Below are 21,235 nucleotides of genomic sequence, written 5' to 3'. Positions count from 1 at the left end.
AATAAGGCTTCATCAGGGATCCTGAGTTAGTAGTATAAGACGGGATAGTAACTAGTCGCCTACTTCTCGCGGAAGCTTACTAAAATAGAGTAACGATAAGGTATAAGGTAGTAGGAGCTACTAGCTATAATAGAGAGCCTTAATTAGTAGGCTATTATCTTAAAGGTATGGGGCAGGCGTTTATAGTACTAATAGACTATTAGGCGCTTGGGAGTACACTGAACGCGCAGGCGCGGGACCTTCGCGGAAGGCTTACCAAATACGTATACTTATTATCGTTATTCGATTATAAGGTTTAATACCGCCTAGGTAAAATAAACCTAGTAAATAGCCTATTAAGACGGCCGGATTATATAGTAGACTAGACGCCGTATAATCATATACTTCTTAACTTATAAAGATTACAATTAGTTAGCGACCTCCCGACGAGTATTCGTTAACAGATCGCGAAAATCCACCTTACCCTAATAAGCAACGCAGTGAGGATTATATATATTTAAGCTGCTTAGGTAATAGTACCCGAATATAGGCCTAGTAAGCATAAGCGGGTATAAACTCTATAGGAGGGGGCCCTGCCTAGCTAAGTTATCTACCACTAATTATTACACTAAGCTTAACCTTAAAGATACCTATTACCGGCTCTATATCCGGGCAGGTAATAAATATAAGACGGTGTTCCGAATAAAATACGGATACTTTAAATACCTGATAATACTATTCGGGCTTATAAACGCCTAGGCGAGTTTTTAAGAATAGATTAACTAGGCTCTGGCCGGCCTTATAGAAACTATCTACGTAGTATATCTTATTAATATTTTGATTTATAGTCGGGACCTAGACAAGTACCGGGTATATATACGTTAAGTCCTATAATAACTCCGCGACTAGTCGCTTTTTATTAATCCTAGGAAATACGAGTTTAAAACTGGCGGAGTTAAGTTTAGGTTTATATATAGCCCCGAGGGAGTCTATATAAACTCTACGCACGTCGAAGCTGTCCGCGATTAGGAGGAGCCGAGTACTATTAGGAAGATCTAAGTCTTTACTGGCTTTACCGGGTTTTATAGAAGGTTTATTAAGAACTATATAAAGGTAGCCGCGCTATTAATAGACCTGACTAAGGGGGGGAACCACGGGGTTATCGTTTTTAGACTAAAAGCTAAGGCAGCGTTTACTAAGATAAAGAGACTTTTTATAAAGGCACCTATTATTCGGCACTTTAACCGTAAGTTACTTATACATATTAAGCCTAATATATTAGTACTTATAATTAGTGTAGTTATTAGCTAGCTTAAAGATAAGGTATAGCGTTCCATTATATTTATATGCTAGAAACTATATAGCCGTAAGTTAAATTATAGTATACCCGACTCGGAGTTAATAGCGATTATGAAATCTTTCCGTACTTAGCGGCACCATATAGCTTATAGCTAGACTCTTATATTAGTCCTAACCGACTATTCTAATCACCGATACTTACTAAAAAAGCTAAAGTTAAAGGCCTAGTATACGCGCTGGCTTAAAGAGATTACTGCCTATGATTTCGAAGTTAAGTACCGGTCGGGCTTATTAAACCTAGATACTAGCCTTTGGCAGAAGCCGTAGTATACCCTAAATAATTCCGAAGTTACCTCTAAATATACTAAAACTGCAGAAGCGTTTTTAAGAAAGTTTATCCTAGGACTAATTACCCTAGGAGCGGTCGCTGATCCTGACTTGCCTTTATTATATAACGAGATTATCGAGGCTTAGGCCGAAGACCTATTTTATATAAACTAGTAAGACGCTAAGGATAACTGGTAGCGGGCTAGCTCTTAATGCCGGATAAAAATCAGGTATTCTATAATTCCGAGGAAAGATTTTAATACCAGACTATTTTAGTCTATAAAGGAAAGTTCTGCAAGTATTATATAATAGCCCGATAGCTAGTTACTACGGAATTAAGAGAACTATTCGTTAAAATTCTAGCTATTACTTCTAGAATTATATATCTAGGGAATTCGGGAGTTTATCCCTACATACTTAGTATACTAGTTTACTAAGCCTAGGCACTATAAGCTATATAATAACCTAGTAAGTCTTCTTATTCCTAACCGTCTATTTTGAAAGGCTTTAATTAATATTATTACTAGCTTATTACCCGTGATAAGGGCTAGTCGTAAAAAAGACGCGGCCCTGGTTATAGTCTACTGCCTAACTAAATCCGCGATATATATCCCGATAAGTAGTGGCTTAATAGCGCCCGGCCTCGCGGATATATTATAGATATACATTTTTCGTAGGTTCGGTCTGCCTAACGGTATTATATTAGATAGAGGGGCCCTTTATATAAGTTATTTTTAGGCGGCTTTTACTAACGCCTTAGCATAGACCCCCGCCTATTTATTATATAGTACCCGTAAACGGATAGGTAAACGGAATAATAAAACTAGAGTTTAGAGTATTACCTCTAGGCTTAGTATATATTATAATTAGATAACTAAGTAGATAAATTAGGATTAACGGAGTTTATATATTATCAGGCATTTATGCCCAAATGCCCCGATAGCCTATTAGGTATATTCGCAGAGCCACGTCACACACTGCTCCGAATACGGCGGTACTTCTATTAGATATATCATAGTGCTTTTTCCCCTCTTATAGGTATATATTTAATATCGTGGACTGGTACTCTTTCATAGTCCATAATAAACACAAGTTATACTTCGTACGATATTAGTGTCCTGATAGTTATAAGCCCGGCGCTCTGGTAAACGCCTCTATTCCGGTCGATCTAATAGTTATAGGCTCTGTGCCTCTCTCTTTTAAAGCCCTTTTTTTGCCTCTACTCTGTTACGGATAGAGTCGTCTACTCGCCCGTCCGCCTACCTATTATCACTAACACCTTTAACCGCCTCTATCTATTCCTCCTTCTCCTTCTCCTTTTCCTACTCTATTTAATTAACTGCCCGTCGACGCCGTCACGAAAACTTCGATTATGCTAACCTCCTCTAAGGACTAGCACTAGTGGTATCTGCGTATAATAAAAGTCGCCCTCTTTAACGAGGTTACGAAGCTTGTGGATCCGGATCTTAACGGTACTAAACGCCCGTAATGCCTTTAAAAGGTTAGCCCTCCTGCTATAAGTAAAGACGATAAAAATTAGGATTAAAGATATAAACTATGGCTTTTCTCCTATAACGAATATAAGCAGGAGAAAGCCGCGATTAAGGCAGTACTGGATTATATCACTACCACCATGGACCGGAGCCTTATAGAGTCCTTCGCCGGCAAAGACGACCTAAAGGAGATCCTACGAATCCTAAAGGCACGTCTTAAACCCACTAACGCCGCCTAGAGGTCACTTATTAAGCGCCGTTAGGACGATTATATATAATCTATTAGGAAGATGCCTTACTAACGCTGGCTTAACGACTTCCGTAAGTTATATAAAGAGGTAAAGACGTATTAGGTTCGCGTGATTGATTCGAAGATAGACTAGCTTAACGGATTTTTTAACGCGATCGGATCGATTTCCCCGGAGTAGTCGGAAGCCCGGTTTTCTATGATATTAACGGAAGAAGACGAGGCTAAATTACCGGATATAAAGACCGTGGTTAACGAATATACTACCTGGCTATATTATAGGCACTCTCTACGGTTAGATCGGAAGCCGGGATCGTTATCGTTCTATATAGCCACGTTCCTAGGAAAAGATAAAGAAGGTTAGTAACCGGATCGCTAAAAGGATCGTTAATAGGGTTAGGGTACTAAAAGGGAATTTATCTATGATTACCGTATAGCCTAGAAGACCCGAAGCTACTATAAGCTAATTTAGACCTGCCTGAACGTTAACCCGGCCCGAAGAGGGAAGAACTTTAAGCTACCTAAGGAGACGGAAGAACGCTATAACCGGATTATTACTAGCTAGGATAACGAACGCCGAAAGAGGTTCTAGAGTAACCTTAAAAAGGACGCCGAAAATAAGGGAAATAAGGGTTAATAGAAGTCACCCTCGAAAGACCCTTCCAAGGATTCATCCAATTTTATAGCCACCGGGGGCGCCGGTTCTTCGGACTCGGATTCGGATAATAAAACCGGATCGTACGGCATATACAGCTTTTTATTAACCGGAGCCGCAGACGGACCCTTTAAAAACGAGCTGTTAGTTGATTCCGGCACTATAAGGCATATCACTAATAAGCGTCACCTTCTAGAAGACTACCGGCCCGCGGAAAAGCTTGTGATATTCGATACCGGTAGAGGAGAGTCGGATCCGGTTACCGGATTCGGAACTATAAGGCTATAAGTTAAAGACCGGGATCGTTAGCCTTATACGCTGATTTTAAAGGATATAGCGTATATCGAGGGATATCCTATAACCCTTATATTAGCCCTCCGCCTGCTTTTATTAGGATCGCTCGTTACGGGTAGATGGGCGTTGGAAATTAACGAAAAAGGTAGGACCGTTACCCTGCCTTTAAAGAATATAGGAGATTAGTTTGCCCTCTAACTAACGGCTTAATAACAACAGAGCTTTTTTAATAGCTTAAGAGCCCCGATCATAAGCGTCGCCGATACTCGTTTATAGTATAAGCGGCTAGGCCATATAAGCGCCGAAGCCCTTAAACATATCACGACCGCCTATATAGGCGGTACCGTCTCTAGAGGGGATTTTCCCCTTATAATAGAGTACGAGAGCTACTCCGGCAGTAAGGCCCGGAGGCTAATACCACGAAGGCCACTAAACCACCGACCCACACGCCCTTAGCAGCGTATGGATATCGACCTTTTCTCTAATAACGAATCCTTTAACGGGCTTATAAAGCTAATACTATACCACTACCCCTATACGCACTTTATTATAGGGGACTTCCTAAAGGACCTTAAGTTAGCTTTTCTATCGGTCACCTCCTTTAAGCTGCGTACGGCACGGTAGTACCACTATCCTATTATAGTGATACGCCTAGATAATAAACGAGCCCTGTAAAGCAATCTTAATAACTAGGCTTACTAAAAAGGGATCCTGATCGAAAGGTTATTACCTAATACGGCCGCTTAGAACGCCGGAGCCGAATGCTACGGGGCCGTTATATACGCTATCGGCTAGGCCCTTGTTATCGCCTCCGGCTTTTAGTAGGATATATAGCCAGAGATTATCACCGCCATGATATACCTATATAACCTGATTCCACGCTGTGACCTTAGGTGGAGTCGCCGAAGGGTTATATAGATAAGTGGGTTAATAAGATAGGCATCGAGCGTATTACTAGCACCCCTCTAATCGGTTACCCAAAGAGGTACGGATACCGTGCGTATCTATTAACTACTAACTATTAACGTGGGCGCCGGAAGAATAAGAAGCTCGCGGAGAGGGCTTATATCGGTTATCTAATCGGCTACGAGAGCACTAATATATATCGGATCTGGGTGCTAAAGCTCGGAAGGGTCCTGCGTATAAGAGATATCAGCTTTAATAAGAAGATTCTGTATAAGGATCGCGATATAGATCTACCTATAGTAATAGAGCTTTTTAAAGAGCTTAATCTGCCTAACGATACCGAAAAGGACGCCCTGGCGTCTATTAGCGTGATACCGGTTTTCGATTAATTATAGTGTTATAACAGAATACGACGATGGAGTCGTTCCAGGATATTAGAAGGCCGGAACAGCTTGAAGTAATTAAAAGAGCTGTAGCTGTTAAAGCAGTTAAAGCAGTTAAATAGGTTGAAGAAGAAGAGGTTGAAGCAGTAGCTGTTAAAGTAATAGAAAATTCGACTCCCTCGCTTAATTCTGGGGGGGTGGATAAGTTATAATAGCGATCGCAGCCGCCTAAAACGGTAGCTATAATGGCTACCCGGGTTACTCCTTCCACTATAGCAGCCACTACCGCCTAAGCTTAGGGCTCTGCCACTATAACGGCTATAATTACTGCTATAATTACCTCTAAAACCTCTTCTAAAACCTCTCCTAAAACAACGCCCTCTTCTTCGTTTTCCCCTCCTATAATAACGCCTCTAGCTTCACGTTAATTAACGCCTACAGCAGCTATTCCACTGGCTAGCATAATAGCTACCCACTAGCCGGCTCCTCCGGCTAAGCCTCCAGCTCTAATAACGTTAGTAGTAACCGCCGCTGCCTCTAATAATAACTCTAATAACTCCGATAACGACGATGACTCGGATAAAGACTCTTCCGATTCCGATGACTCTGACGATACTATTGCGCCTGCCGCCGGCGCCGCCGGCGCCGCCGGCACCACCACGGCTATAGGTTTATTATCCCCTGATTAGTTAGTTCTGGAGGATAAAGTAATGGCTGCTGCTATGGCTGCCGTAACGGCAGCCCCGGGGCCCTCCACCACTCCTACGGCAGCTACTTAATAGCTGCCTCTATCGGCTGCCTCTTTAACGCTGGCTAGCACTCTATTTTCGGACTGTCTAGTGCCGGATACCCGTCTATCCTTATCCACGGCGGGTGCCTTATCTTTAGCTGCCACCACGGCGGATATCCCATCTTTAGCGCCGGCTACCACGCCGGTAGCCACTACTTGGCCGTAACGTAACCGCCGGCCACCGTAATAATACGCCGACTCTGCCTTCCTCTATCTTAACCGCTTCGATATACCGAAGAAGCCGCTACTACGCCGTGATATACACGAAGAGCCGTCTAATTAGAGCTAGATGATACGGTCACTATACAAGACGTAATGGGTTATAGCAGCCTCTAAAAAGGTATAGGCTCTTATTAAGATAGGCATATTTAAAGCTATTAAGCCGTCGTCTTCCGCCCTTCCGAGCCGCCCTTTGGATCTGATATGGGTATTGAAATATAAGGTTAATCTATCCGGCTACGTTACTAAATTTAAGGCACGCCTCTATGTTCGTGGTGGTTAATAGCCTTAAAATCACCTTAACGCCTACGCCTCTACCCGGGCCGGCAGGACGCTTAAAACGCTTGTAGCTATTACTACCCACTTCGATCTAGAGACCCGCTAACTTAATACCGTTAATACGTTTACGAACGCCCACCTTAACGAAGAGGTCTACGTTAAAGACCCGCCAGGATAGAATATCTTATAAGCCGTATCACACGTTATTAATAAGGCCGGATTAGAACCGTTTTTAAGCCTCCCACGCCCCTTAAATCGTGGGATTAACCGGCTGCTTCGGGCCCTATATAGCCTGCGCCGTTCCCCTAAGCTATAGCACCAGGAGCTCTCTTCTATTTTAGGTAAGTATGGTCTTACGTAGTTAAAGGAGGACGATTACGTCTTCCAAAGTGATAAGCTGCTTATATTCTTCCACGTTAACGATATAGTTTTACTATATCGTAAAGAGTATATTAACGCCGCCGAAGACCTGATTAAGCAGCTATAGGAGCGCTTCTAGATCCGGGATTTAGGTCCTATTAAGTGGTTCCTTAGTATTAGGGTTATAAGGGATTGTTAATATTAAAAGCTATGGTTATCCCTTAATAATTATATTACCGAAAAGATAAAGGCGTTAAATATCGTTATTAGCCGGAGGGTCACCATACCGCTCGCCTTTCCCGATATATTAGAACCGAACGGTTAACAGCAGGCGTTAGAGGACTCTATCCACCTATATCTATAAAAGGTCGGATTAATTAATTACGCCGCCTGTTAAACGAGGCCGGATATCGTAAAGGCTGCTTCTAGACTAGCCGAATTCGCTACTAATCTATCCGGTTAGTATCACGAGGCCGCTAATAAGTGCCTTAAGTACCTCGACTTAACAAGGTCCCTCTACTTATCCTTTAGGCCACGGGATTCCGATAAAAACTCAGCTAAATACGCCCTCTTTTATATAAGCGACGCCGCCTTTAGAGACGATCGTAAGACTCGGTATAGCTCCTAGGGATATATAACCATGTTTCTTAGAGGTCTTATTAACTGGAAGGCGAATAAGTAAACGAGCATTATTATATCTAGCATAGAGGCAGAGCTTATAGCTTTAAGTACCGCTGCCCGGTAGTATATCGCGACGCTATGGTTAATAAAGGACCTAACGTTAACCTTTAAATATAATCCTATTACTATCTACTACGATAATAACTAGACCCGTTAGCTACTAAAAAGCCCTTGCCTATAGGTAACGTTAAAATTAAAGTATCTCGATATATAGGCCCTGTGGATCCGGCAGATTATATAACGCCGGGAAATCGTGTTTAATTAGATCGCTACTAATAAGATGGTTAGCGATGGGATAACGAAGGCGTTACCGCCGTAAAAGCACGCTAGGTTTATTAAGATGCTTAGGATAGAAAAGAACCCTGCCGGCTCCGGCTTAATTTAATCAGATTAATTACTATCGACTTAACGGTGGTTTGGATTGGATTACGATCGCAATTAACGCGATCGTTAGATTAACTATAATGATATAATCATTATCACGTTCTTTTTAGCCTTAATTTGACTACTGTTTTGGGATTATAATAAGGCACGAGCTGTTTAATAAGCCGTTGACCTTTGGATTGATATCTAGGCTTAAAAACCCTAGATTTTTATGTTATTTTTAAGCTTTAATTCGATTAGAACTATCGGGATTAATCCTGCGGCTCTGGGGGGGTGTGTCAGGCATTTATGTCCAAATGCCCCGATAGCCTGTTAGGTATATTCGCAGAGCCACGTCACACACTGCTCCGAATACGGCGGTACTTCTATTAGATATATCACAGTGCTTTTTCCCCTCTTTTGGGTATATATTTAACATCGTGGACTGGGACTCTTTCATAGTCCACAATAAACACAAGTGACACTTCGTACGATATTAGTGTCCTGACATATATAATACGGCGTAGTACTCGGCTATAACGATAACCCCCGCTAAGGCACTAATAGGGTATACCTAGAGGGGACCCAACGAAATAAAGTTACCCTAAGCTAGTAAGATCCGCTTTATAGAGGCGGACTAGTATACCACCTAGCTTATAGCCGAGTATAAGACTTTAGCTAAATTGGTTCAAAGGGCTTAGGCGATATATAAACGTTATTATAATTATGGACGTATAGCTTAACGGTTTAAGATAAGTAACTATATTCTACTCTTTATAAAGAGCCTAAAGTAAATAATATACACTAACCGTATATATCTCTGACTAGCCAGTACTATAGGACCTACGAGAGAATTTAAGTAAGGTAACCTTAGGGTGCAGTAAATCATATATAAATAGGATGAATTCTCTAAAGGAGAGGGCGAGGTTCGTGCTCTGTATATCTACCAGGGAGCCTTAGGCTATCTAAGGCTAGGCGCTATACTAGGTACGGTGCTAGGACGGTGCTAGTACTAATCTAGCGCTATACGGGTTTAGTGCTAGTATAGTACTAGCATTAATCTAGCCCTATACGAGTTTAGTGCGTATATAGTGCTAGCACTAATCCGGAGCTATATAATTTAGGATATAGTATAGTGCCGGATAGTTGTGTATAGTATATGCTCCGGGAAGGATAAAGCCCTGCGTCCCGCGGGCTTTCCCCCGCTCTAAGGTCTACGATATGCGACTTAGACTTGGCGTGGCCGATTATTATACTAGTAATACGTGGTAGACGTAGTCAGAATTTCTTATTTTAGCCGAGGCTAAATATATATAAAAAGAACCATAGTATATAACGGCACTTTATAGCGTAGTTCCCTAACTCTATTAGGCTCCGTTCGTAGTACTAGTAACTATGCCTGGCCGCCCGTCCCCCTTTTTAGAATTACTAACCTAGGACCTATAAAAAAGAATAAAAGGAAAAGCGATTAGGTAAAAATAAGGTGAGGGCTTATAAGACCTCGATATCCGGGGCTCTCGGCTTTAGATTAGGTAAATAAACCTTATTCCTCTATAGGTATCCCGAAGATAACTTCGGTATTCTCGGGCTAGGTATATTCCTTACGGTGCTTAAGTTTACTGCTAAGCAGATCGTATAGTACTAGTAGTCGCTTACGCTAGTTATTCTTATAGTGGTCGTGGATAACTGCTATATAGTGGATAGCGTCTATAATCAGGCTTATATTACTTATTAGTCTATTCGCTATAATAATACGTTTACTATTATCTAAGCTGCTATTATTCTTTAGTTTAGCGACCTAGATAAGCGCCTCTATATGCTATATTGCGACTAAGAAGGGTATATCTACTGCTTACTATACGTGCTTATCAATAATATACTCCTTAATAAAGTCTATTACGAACTTAGCTATAGGTAATAGTGTAATAATAGCGTGTTAGCGCTAAGCTATAATAGCTAGCTTATAACTCTTATACTCGAAGTCCTTTTTTATAACTTAAGTATTAGCGTCCTTAAGGCGACCCACAAAGGCCTTAGTTGCCTGTATCTATATTTTATCTTTACTAGGGATAGTGAATAGTAGGCGTTTAGCCTCTAGGGCCGATCTCGAGTCCTTATAAGGTCGCTTAGTGCCTATAATAGTTAGCGTAGATAGCCTAGTAACTACTAGGGATAGTCGTGGGGTGGTTTGCGTTAAGATATCGGTAACGGATCGAATAGTAGGGGTTAGACGCTTCTTAAATACTTATAGGTGGGTCTTAATAGCTACTATATGCTATTAGATATATTCATAGTGCTCCTTTATAGCTATAATAAATAGCTTTAAGTTAATTTCCCCGTCTCTAACCTTATCCACGGTAGCTAGTAATATAAGGCTAATACTATTTATCTTATTAATCTTATTAATGGTTTCCACGGATATACTATTACTACGGAATACTAGGCTCTGGCGGATATTCGGCGTATTAGTTATACATATTAGCGAGCCAGCCTCCGTTACCGTGAGCCTACTAGCCCGGCGGGCCGATTTATATAAGAATTAGCTGTTAGGGCCGCGGGGGGTATTATAGCGGGCTATAGCGAGATACTCTTTAAATAACTAATCTCACTATAGCTAATAAGCGATAATGCTGGCGTTATCTAGTAGTAACTATAGTTAGAGAAATTCCAGCAGGATCTTTTTAGCCTCGGACTTTATAATACACCTATTAGCGAGCTCCTCTAGTATAAAGGCTATACGATTCAGACGCCTGTTCTAGAGGTCGTTATATCTAGTATCCGATACCTTTTTACGGTACCGTCTAACGATATTCTCGTGGTTACTACGCTACTACTTAAATACGGAACCGGCGGTAGTTAGATAGTAAGACATATAGTTCTGATCTCCGAATAGGGTGATAGCCCTAAAGTATCCCTTAAATATTAGTCCCGCTCCGTCGCGGCCGTTTCGGAACTAACGCGTAAACTCCTGTCGGAGTTCTTAGTCTTTGGATCTATAGACGTTTATGTTAATATCTGCTATTAATAACTATTATATAGTTATAGGCAGAAGAATAAGGAGCATAAAGATATATATATCTTTATACTAATCTATATATATATTAATAATATTAATAAAGCATTTATGGCTTGATTATTAATATATAAGGTTAGTAATATAAAATACGAGAAGAGAAGAAGACTACTGCGTAATACAGTATCCTACTCTTCTTTATTCCTTTTTCTATATATATATCTGCTTCTTCCCTCTCTCTTCCCCTTTTTCTTCTTTTCTAAGCTAGTAACTATATTCTTAATATATATAAAAGTTATCTAATATATCCTGGATTATCTCGAATCATTCATAGGTTATAAGCCCGGTAAGCTCTCCTTCCTTCCGCTCCTCTTAACGATAATCCTGTCTCGAAGCTTCTCTCGAAGACGATTCTTTTCCCGGAAAGCTTCCTGCTTTTCTAGCTAAGTTACTCTTCTAGCTACTCTTCTAGCTACTCTTCCAGCTACTCTTCTAGCTACTCTTCTAGCTACTCTTCTAGCTACTCTTCTAGCTACTCTTCTAGCTACTCTTCTAGAGCTACTCGACGATTCCTAGGTTAAAGGAAGAACCGAAGACGTTTCCCCCTTTCCTAGAACTTCCTAGGACTCGGCCTCTCTTTTCAGGACTTCCTGGAACTCACTGGCTTTCCTAGCACTTCTTAGGACCTAGCCTCTCTTTTTAGGACTTCCTACGGCTCGCCGACTCCTCCTATAACCAGTCCACCCTTCCTAGATCTTCCTAGGACCCGTTAGGACTTTATTTCTTTTCGTGGAATTTTCTAAGAATCTTCCTAGATTTACTAGGATTTTTTTCTAGAATTCCCCTTATTTACCGGAATTCCCGGCCTTCTAGGATTCTCCCTACCTTCTAGGAATTCTCTTTGCCTTTAGAGAATTCCCCTCTTCCCGGGGATATTCACTATCTTCGAGATTTCCCTCTTTTTCGTGTAAAAAGCTTATTTTCGTACTAGAAAACTTAAATCCGTTCGGATTTACTACCGCGGTTCGGCCCGCTTTTTCTAACTAATAATACCTCTTTCCGACTAATAGAGGTTCCGCCTGTTTTCCTGCCTCTTAGCACCTCTTCCTGGCCGATAAAGGTTATCATTTTCCTTTACTTTTAGCCGTAAACGATCGATTCGAATAACCGATATAAAATAAAGAAAAAGAGATAAAGAAAAGAGATAAAGAAAAAATAAGACCAGGGATTAAACGGGAGAAAAAGAGCTATAAGTATACTATTACGCCACTCACGTCTTCCTACGTGGCTTTTTAAAGTAGCTTATAAAAGTAGTTTAAATACTTAGCTGTAATTAAGTAGAAGTCTTTACTTAGATATTATCTATAATAACCAACCGTTTTATAAACCGTTTTTAGTTCCGGATCCATTATCTATTACTTTATTTATAGAGTATATAAGAGGTTTTCCTTTTCCTAAATATATTAGGAAATAATAAGGAATAACGGAGATATAAAAGCGATTCTTTATCTTAAAACCTCGTGGTTATTAAGGTTATATAACCTTAGTTATATCTTTTATAAATACCTATTAAGATATACTTCTTCCTATTAAGGAAAGCTTATAAGGAAATCATAACTTTTAGTTATTTCCTTTATTATAAAAGCAAAAGAAGAGTCTTTATACTATAATAGATCATTATCTACGTTTATAGTAAAAGTCTTAAAGTTATAAACATAACCAAACCTCTAATAGATATTAAGCATATGCTACTCTATTATTATAAAAGAGTAATATAAAGATTAAGACTTTTATATTCCTTTATAAAACCTAGTAGCTATAGATTATTCTTAATTAGATATCTTACTATGTAAAGGTTAAGGAAAGAATTGTGTAACTATACGAGCTCTTTATTATATTATTCTAAGAGTACTCTTAATAAGTCTATAACTTTATATATCGATATTAATCGATAAGTGGAACTAAGTCCGGTTATTACTATACTTCTTAATAAGCAGAAGTAGTTAACGGTTATTACCTTCCTTCTTAATAAAGGAAGTAGTTAAAAAAAAATTCTTAAAAAGAAAAGATATAAAAAAGAAAAAGGATATTATAATAACTATTTTAAAGTAAGATACCTCTGCTTTATTATATACCCTAAATAATACCCTAATACCTATTAAGTTAAGGGGGGTTAAGTTATAGATAGTTTAAAAGAAAAATCCTTTAAAGGAGTATTAAGGCTCTAAGCCTCGCTCCTAGTTTCTTAATAAAGGAAAGGGGTAATAAAGACTTTATATTTACCTTTTACTTAAAAAAAGATAAATAATTATCTAATAAGGAATTTAATATCTGAAGGAGATAGAAAGATTATAAATCTCGTCTCTATAAATTTAGAGTATAATATGACTTTACTATCTTAAAGACTATAACGTTTGCATAGTCCTGGTAATATTACTAGTGATTCTAATATTAGGATATTTATCCTATTTACTATACCTACCTAAAAAGGCTATGGATATTATAGAAGAAATAGAAGAGGTAAAACCTTTTATTATTTATATTAAACTGGTTATAAAATCAGTTTATGAATTCAATAATACGAAGTATTATCTTCGTGGCCTTATAATACCAAACAGAGCTACTGTTTTAGTAATAACGTTACTTTACTTCTATTTAAAGAAAAGGCATTATTTATATCTATTATATCCTATTAATTATAGAAGCGGGACTAGGCTTATAGTATCACAATATCTATAAGGAGTATATGGCCTTAAGGAACTAAGAACATAGTCTCTTTAAAGGACTACTGAGATATATTCCTTTCTATGGCTAAGAAGTCTTCCTACCTCTTATAAGGAATAAAAGACTTAATAATAATATTATTATTATATAACTCTTTAGATATATACTCTATATTTATACCTATAACGGTTTATTAAATCTTATAACCATCTACGTTAAAAGTCAAAGATTTCTATATCTTAAAACGAATAAAGCAAAGAACGCATTAAAGATCTAGGATTTATATATCCATAAATAGATCTAATTCTACTATTAAAAGGTCTAGGACTTATATATCCAATAATAGATCGGGTAGTGAATAATAATATAGAAGCAAAGAAAAGCTTTTATTTAAAGGACTTTATATTCTTAAAGCATAAAAGGTTAGGTTATTTAACCTAAGGCCTTAGCAGTTTACTTAAAATACTCTACTTCGCTAACGGATTAATCATATCTAAAGAAGTGGTTAAAAATATAAGAACTGGATCGCTTAAAAGTAATTCGGGGCAGCGAAGTACTCTCTTTACTATGACGTCTTATTATAGACGTTCTACTTATATAAGTCCCTTATACGCATAAACTATATAGCTTAAGTTATAAGCTATGGTTAGTATAGTTATAGAGGTTAAGACCTAGCTTTCTATACAGGTTTTAAAATACCTTGAGGATAAAAGCTATTAAGCTTATCCTCTTAATTTAATTATAGCACTATAAAAGTGCTATTTGAATTAAAAAGCCTGATATTTCAAAGAAAAACATTTTACTGGTCCATAACGTATTATATTATACAGACCTTAATCTTAGAAAATCAGAACTACGATTCTTACGTGGCCTATAAACAGGCTTATATAACTATACAGAGTTCGGTTTTTATAAGAAATAATAACGAACTTAAAAGCGTATATATATATATATATATATATAATAATAATCGGTTTATATTTTATTATATAAATAACCAAAAGTCTTAAACGCAGCGCGAGGAGTCTAATTAAATAATTCTAAATTAGGAATAACAGACTATAACTTCCCCTTAAAAGCGATCCTGCAAAAGAGAATTCCTCTATCCGAAGAAGATAAATAACATCAGAAGTTATTCAAAGGGTTACGACCTATATCGGCATCAGGGCTCCAACCGAGACTTAGTCTCTAATTAAAAGACCCGCCGTATTAATATTATCGTTAAAAATCCTCTATATATATCTATAAGTATAAGAGGTAAAAAGGCATTTCTAAATTCTAGATACCCTCTAGCTTATCTAGGAGTGGTGCTTCTATCTTTTTTCTAGAAAGGGAAGCTATAAGGACTTTATCTCTGAGTCCTAAAGATCAGATTACGATCTAAAAGTAAGGCCTTACTATATTAATCAGAAGATACCCTTTAAGGATGTCTTTAGCAGCTTGTCATAGAGTATTTACTCTTTACTGCAAATTATATACGAACTACCTATCTAAAGCAAAGCCTATAAAAGCCCGAATAAATTATAAAGGATAGAGGCTATAGAAGCTGAGATTCGAAGAAAAATCCAGAATACCTCGTATATTATATATATACAATCTCCTAAAGAGGATATAACGCTGCCTATACACCTAAAGAGGGGTGGTAGGTCTAAAAGATATATTAAATGCGTTTATACCGGAAAGCCAATATAAAGGCCCCGTGGGTTATATATGGTTTTGAAAACGGGCACTTTAATGCCTTAAAATATAATGAATCACCTATAAAGCATATAGCTATAGGTTAACCTATATCCTTAGAGTTTATCTCGGTTAGATACTATACAGCTATAATCTACTGCAAACCTAAATACCGAGTATACGCAAAGCAGTTAATATACGCTATACAGTATATTTATACTGAAATAGATAAGTTATCTATATGCCTAATAGTCTTTATAACTATTTTAAGTCTTAAAGCCGTTATCGCAGGCTAAAAAACAAGGCATTATTCGGGCTATGAAAGCCTAAATCACTGGCATTAATTCCTAATAGAATTCCTAATATTCTAGGGAATATAATATCGCCTAAATAAAGCTGCCTAAAACATTATAAGTCCTGCTATAAAAAGACTTAAATAATAAGTTATATACTTATTAAGGTTCTATCCCTATCAATAGGGAGTTTTAAAAGACCAGTTCAGGCTATTAAACTACCATTAATTCGGAAAGGAAGGTATAAGCCTATACTACCTAAAAGTTATGGTAGTATATAACTCAAGTCTTTAACGGTATATACCCCTATTACTACTTAAACAATACTTTATTTCCTTTTATAAAAAGAGGTATATAAGGCCGATAGAAAATATTTTAATAGGAAATAGGTGCCTTACTTTACCTAGTACTGCAAATTAGACTAATATCAGTCTATGCGGTATCTATATACTAGGCATTAAAGTAACCCGTTAAAAGACCATTTTATGGCTTTAAAAGAGGTCTAGGGCAAAAGCCTATCCTGATATAGTCTGTATAAGACGTATATATATATTTGGTCACTGCCTAAGAGTTCTTAATATCTATACTTAAGAAGATGTTATTTTAGATTCGGGTATAGAAAAGGTAATTAACCCTCTATTATCTTATAAGATTACGTGGGGGCTAACAGATTTACTTAATCCCTAAAAATCATAAAGATATTAACATATAATTTAATCGCTGTTAGTATTTATACTATAATAGAAATATAATAACCGTATATTTAATACGATATTATCATTATAACTAGGGCTATTAACTATATAACGTAAGACCATAACTGGTATATAAGCTAGTAAATCAAGGGGGTAGTGGGTTTTTTACCTTTCTAGGTTTTCCCACTATATAGATTTTTAACCTTTTTTCCTATTATAAAAAGGCTTAGTGGGTTTTTCACTATATTGTTTTACCACGTTCTAACCTAGAAGGTTTTTACCCAAATTATAGAGTTTTTACCTAGGTATAAGAATTTTTAAACTTTTTGCCTATCTTAAAAAGTTTTAGAATCTCTTACCTAGATTATAAGAGATCTACTTCGAAAGTAGGTTTTTTTACCTATATAGGGTTTCCCTATAGGTTTTCCTACTATTGTACTTAGGGTATTTTCTCCCTATTATAAGGGTTTTTGCCTAAGTTAAAGAATTATCTGCCTTTTAAGGAGATTTTCTCAAATTAAAAAGGGGTTTTTAAATACTTTCTTCCCCTATAGTAGGCATAAAATGCTATGGACTTATTCTTTGTATAAAAAAAAGAAAGTCGAAAAGAAGAGCCTTAATACTCTTTTTAGTAGCTATTAATTTAGTAATAAATGCTATGTAAGCTAGATTGTCTAGCTTACGAGGGGGTGTTAATATCTGCTATTAATAACTATTATATACCTATAGGCAGAAGAATAAGAAGCATAAAGATATATATATCTTTATACTAATCTATATATATATTAATAATATTAATAAAGCATTTATAGCTTGATTATTAATATATAAGGTTAGTAATATGAAATACGAGAAGAAGAGAAGTCTATTGCGTAATACAACGCAGTCTACTACGTAATAGTAAACTATTGCAGAAAGCTTATATTAAGTCTACTGCGTAATACAGTATCCTACTCTGCTTTATTCCTTTTTCTATATATATCTGCTTTTTCCCTCTCTCTTCCTCTCTTTCTTCTTTTCTAAGCTAGTAACTATATTCTTAATATATACAAAAGTTATCTAATATAACCTGGATTACCTCGAATCATTCATAGTTTATAAGGTATATAACGATATAGAAATTTATAATTGGAGGTATTAATAAGAATAGCAATAGATAGCTTCTAGAGCCGTAGGGTAATATAACTATATTAGGAGTAGCGATAATAGTAAAAGGGAGGCTGAGTATAAAGAATATACTGCTTATAATAGGGATTAAGCCTATTATCTGTTTATAATAGATTATATAGTGAAGCGGATTAGGGGTTGGGGTGATTATTATAATCGCTTAATTATAAGTAAAGAATAAAGGGAAATAGTAAGGTTATAGGCGGCTAAGGAAATCTTTTATTTTCGAGCTAGCCGTGCTAATTTCCGTGTGCGATAGGGCTATACGGCTAGTGGGGCTTTATTCTTATTAGTTCGAGATTAGATAGTGTTATTCTCTTTATACTAGTTGTACCTTCTAAGGGAGTTTCCGTTATTAAGAGGGACGGATTTTTAGCTTTAGCCTGGCTCCGCTATAAGGCTAAATAGATCCCTTTAGCTCTTTAGAGCTCGCCGGGCTCAGGTCTCTTAACTTCCTTCATTCCCTCTAATACTAAACAAAGCACCTCGAAAGATTTTTAACGGGTTTTAAATTTCTTTATTAGATCCGGAGCTTCTATTACGTTTACCGGTATCTAGACGTTTTATTAGTCCGGCTACTCCTTCTATCGAATAAGGTACTTAGTATATAGCCTGCCTCTTCCCTTACGATTAATCCGTTTATCTAGGATGGCTTCGATTTTATAGTGCTTATATAGGTCCCGCTGTTACTCTTAGTCCTTATCCCGTATATTAACAGGTCCTCTGGTATTAGGTGATTCCGCGAACCTGATTATTTAGAGTTAAGCAATACTAATAACGGGGTGTACTTTAAGGGTCTTAGGCAGATCTAATCGATATACTAGCGGCGATACTTAGTCGAGGACCTTAAAGGGGCCTATCTATTAGGCGCTAAGTTCCTGGCTGGCCTTGCCTAGGAGCGAGTATCCACGGCTAAGGCGGATATACACGCGGTTATCGGGCTTAAATCGCATATTACGCTGTCTTTTATTGTATAGGCGCTTTATATATATCTATACTATCGTGATGATAAGTTTCGTATCCTCCTGGAACATCTTATATACGAACTTAGTGTTAGTACTATACCCAGAAAATAAAATATACTTATATACGGTATAATACGATATACGAAACCTCCTATAAGTCAGGGACTTCCTAAGTCCTCTAGAGTCCTCCAGGGACCTCCTGAGTCCTCCAGAGTCCCCCAGGGACTTCCTAAGTCCTCCAGGGACTTCCTGAGTCCTCTAGGGTCCTCCCGAGTCCCCCGGGACCCTAGGTGGACCCACGGACCTTTAGGTGGACCCATAGACCTCTAGGTAGGCCTATAGACCTCTAGGTAGGCCCACGGACCTTTAGGTGGGCCTATAGACCTTTAGGACCTCCGGAATAACCCATGGACCTTTAGGACCTCCGGAATAACCCACGGACCCTCGCTTATACTTCGAGGGTCTGGATACTAAATCAGTAGCTTAAATAAACTAAAGGAAAGGACTATATATACCAGGCTACCCGCCTCCCTCTTCCTTTCCTTTTTCTCTCTCTCTCTATATCTTACTTCTATAGTCTTTATAGTCTTCTATAATTTAAACTGCCTTTTTTCCTCTAAATCTTCCTCTTCCGTTCTATCTCTTTGTGACCGTTATAAAGGTTATAAGCTCGGAAAAGCAAAGGAATTTCTAGATCCCCCCTTCCTTCCACCCTTAAAATCCTTTTCAGGCAATTTCTACCCTAAATCCACCTCTAAAGCCCTCTTCAGACCACCTCCAAAGTCCTCTTCAGGCCGCCGTTAACTAGTTCCACCTCTAAAGCCCTCTTTAGGCTAACCCCTTTTTCCCTTTTTTCCCTTTTTCCCTTTTTTCCCTTTTTTCCTTTTTTCCCGAAAAAACGGAAAAATATCATAACAGGACCCCGTTCCGAATAGTTAAGTCTTAGTATCTATACCCCCTACACACTAGCTATACCGCCCCACTACACCCCTATAAAGGCTATAATATTATATAGCTGATAAACCCTAGTCTCTAAAAAAGCCAATCTCTCCTTTATGATATATAAGAAACGGCTCCACCTTTTTAATATCTATAAACTATACTACTACGTGGCCCCACTTTTCCCCGCTTTGGCCCCACTTTTCACCCCTATATCCAACCCCTTAGGTAATCAGAACCAGAAATCGGGTATTTCCACTTCCCCCCTTCTAATACTAACAAAAAGACCACCGTTTCAAAGCTAGGAAGATAACCAGCAAGGATTTTATCCCCACGGTTAAGAAACTATAAGGCAGTGCCGATTTTCCTTTTTAAAGGATATCTATATATACCTATTTTGCCTATAAAGGGAAGTTCCTAAACGATATAACCAAACCTCTTCAGAATCCCTCTTAGAAGCAGAAGGAAGACTCTCTTAAGGCTACTAGTAAAATACTCTCTACCCTTTCTAAAGAACCTCTCGCCTAGGTTTAAGGGCTAAATACGGCCCACGAAGTCTAGGAAAAGCTAAATAGCCTATACGAAAGGAAAGGCTTTTAAGCTGATTTTAATACCCTAGGAACCTTTTTTAATAATTCCCCCTTAGACTATAAAACCCTTAAATCCTTCCTATATAAGGTTTAATAAAATCTAATAGCTCTAGAAGGAAGGGAGATTTCCTTTCCTAATAAGGTGATTTACGCGTGGATTCTTAACGCTCTTAATAAGAGATACGACTTTATCACTAACCAGATCACTTAGTCCCTCCGTCACGATATCTAGAGCTATACGCTAGATAAAATCGTTACTAAATTAATAAACGCCTCCCGGAAAATAAAGCGTTCCCTAGTAAATAACACTCTCCTCGTTAAAGGGTCTAAAAAACCCTAGAAAAAGACTAAGGGACTGTTTTATAAGAACTATAAAAAACCCGGCCACGTCTCCTCTAACTGCTATTTCCTCTACCCAGATAAGGCTCCTAAGGGCTGGGTTATAAAGGAAAATACTAGAAAAAAGCAGCAGAATCGGGTCTCTAAGAGCACCAAGTCCTCCTCCTCTTCCAGGGGCAGATCCAGGTCCCTAAATCCCTAGTATAAGAAAAGGGAGGACGCTATTATGGCTCTCTTAAAAAACTAACTGCTTTAAACGCTTATAAATAATAAGGATTCTATAAATATAATCCTTAAAAAGCAACCTAGAGAACCCGAAGAAAAAGAAGAAGAAGACGAAACAATCATATTCGAAGACGTCCTCCCGAATCCGGAAGCCGAGGATATAATAGACGCTAAAGAAGTAAATATAATAACCTAAAATCCCTAGAATACTCTATATACTAACCTGAATATAGGTAGGATAGTTAAAAGGATTTTTAGAATTCAGGCAGAGAATAGGTTTAGTTTAGACTTAAATTTGTATATAGATAGCGGAGCTACCTCTTATATAATAAT

Source organism: Sodiomyces alcalophilus (genome assembly GCF_042370955.1).
Source record: "Sodiomyces alcalophilus JCM 7366 unplaced genomic scaffold ACRALscaffold_1, whole genome shotgun sequence".
Taxonomy (NCBI): domain Eukaryota; kingdom Fungi; phylum Ascomycota; class Sordariomycetes; order Glomerellales; family Plectosphaerellaceae; genus Sodiomyces; species Sodiomyces alcalophilus.
Note: the sequence above shows the minus strand (reverse complement) of the source record.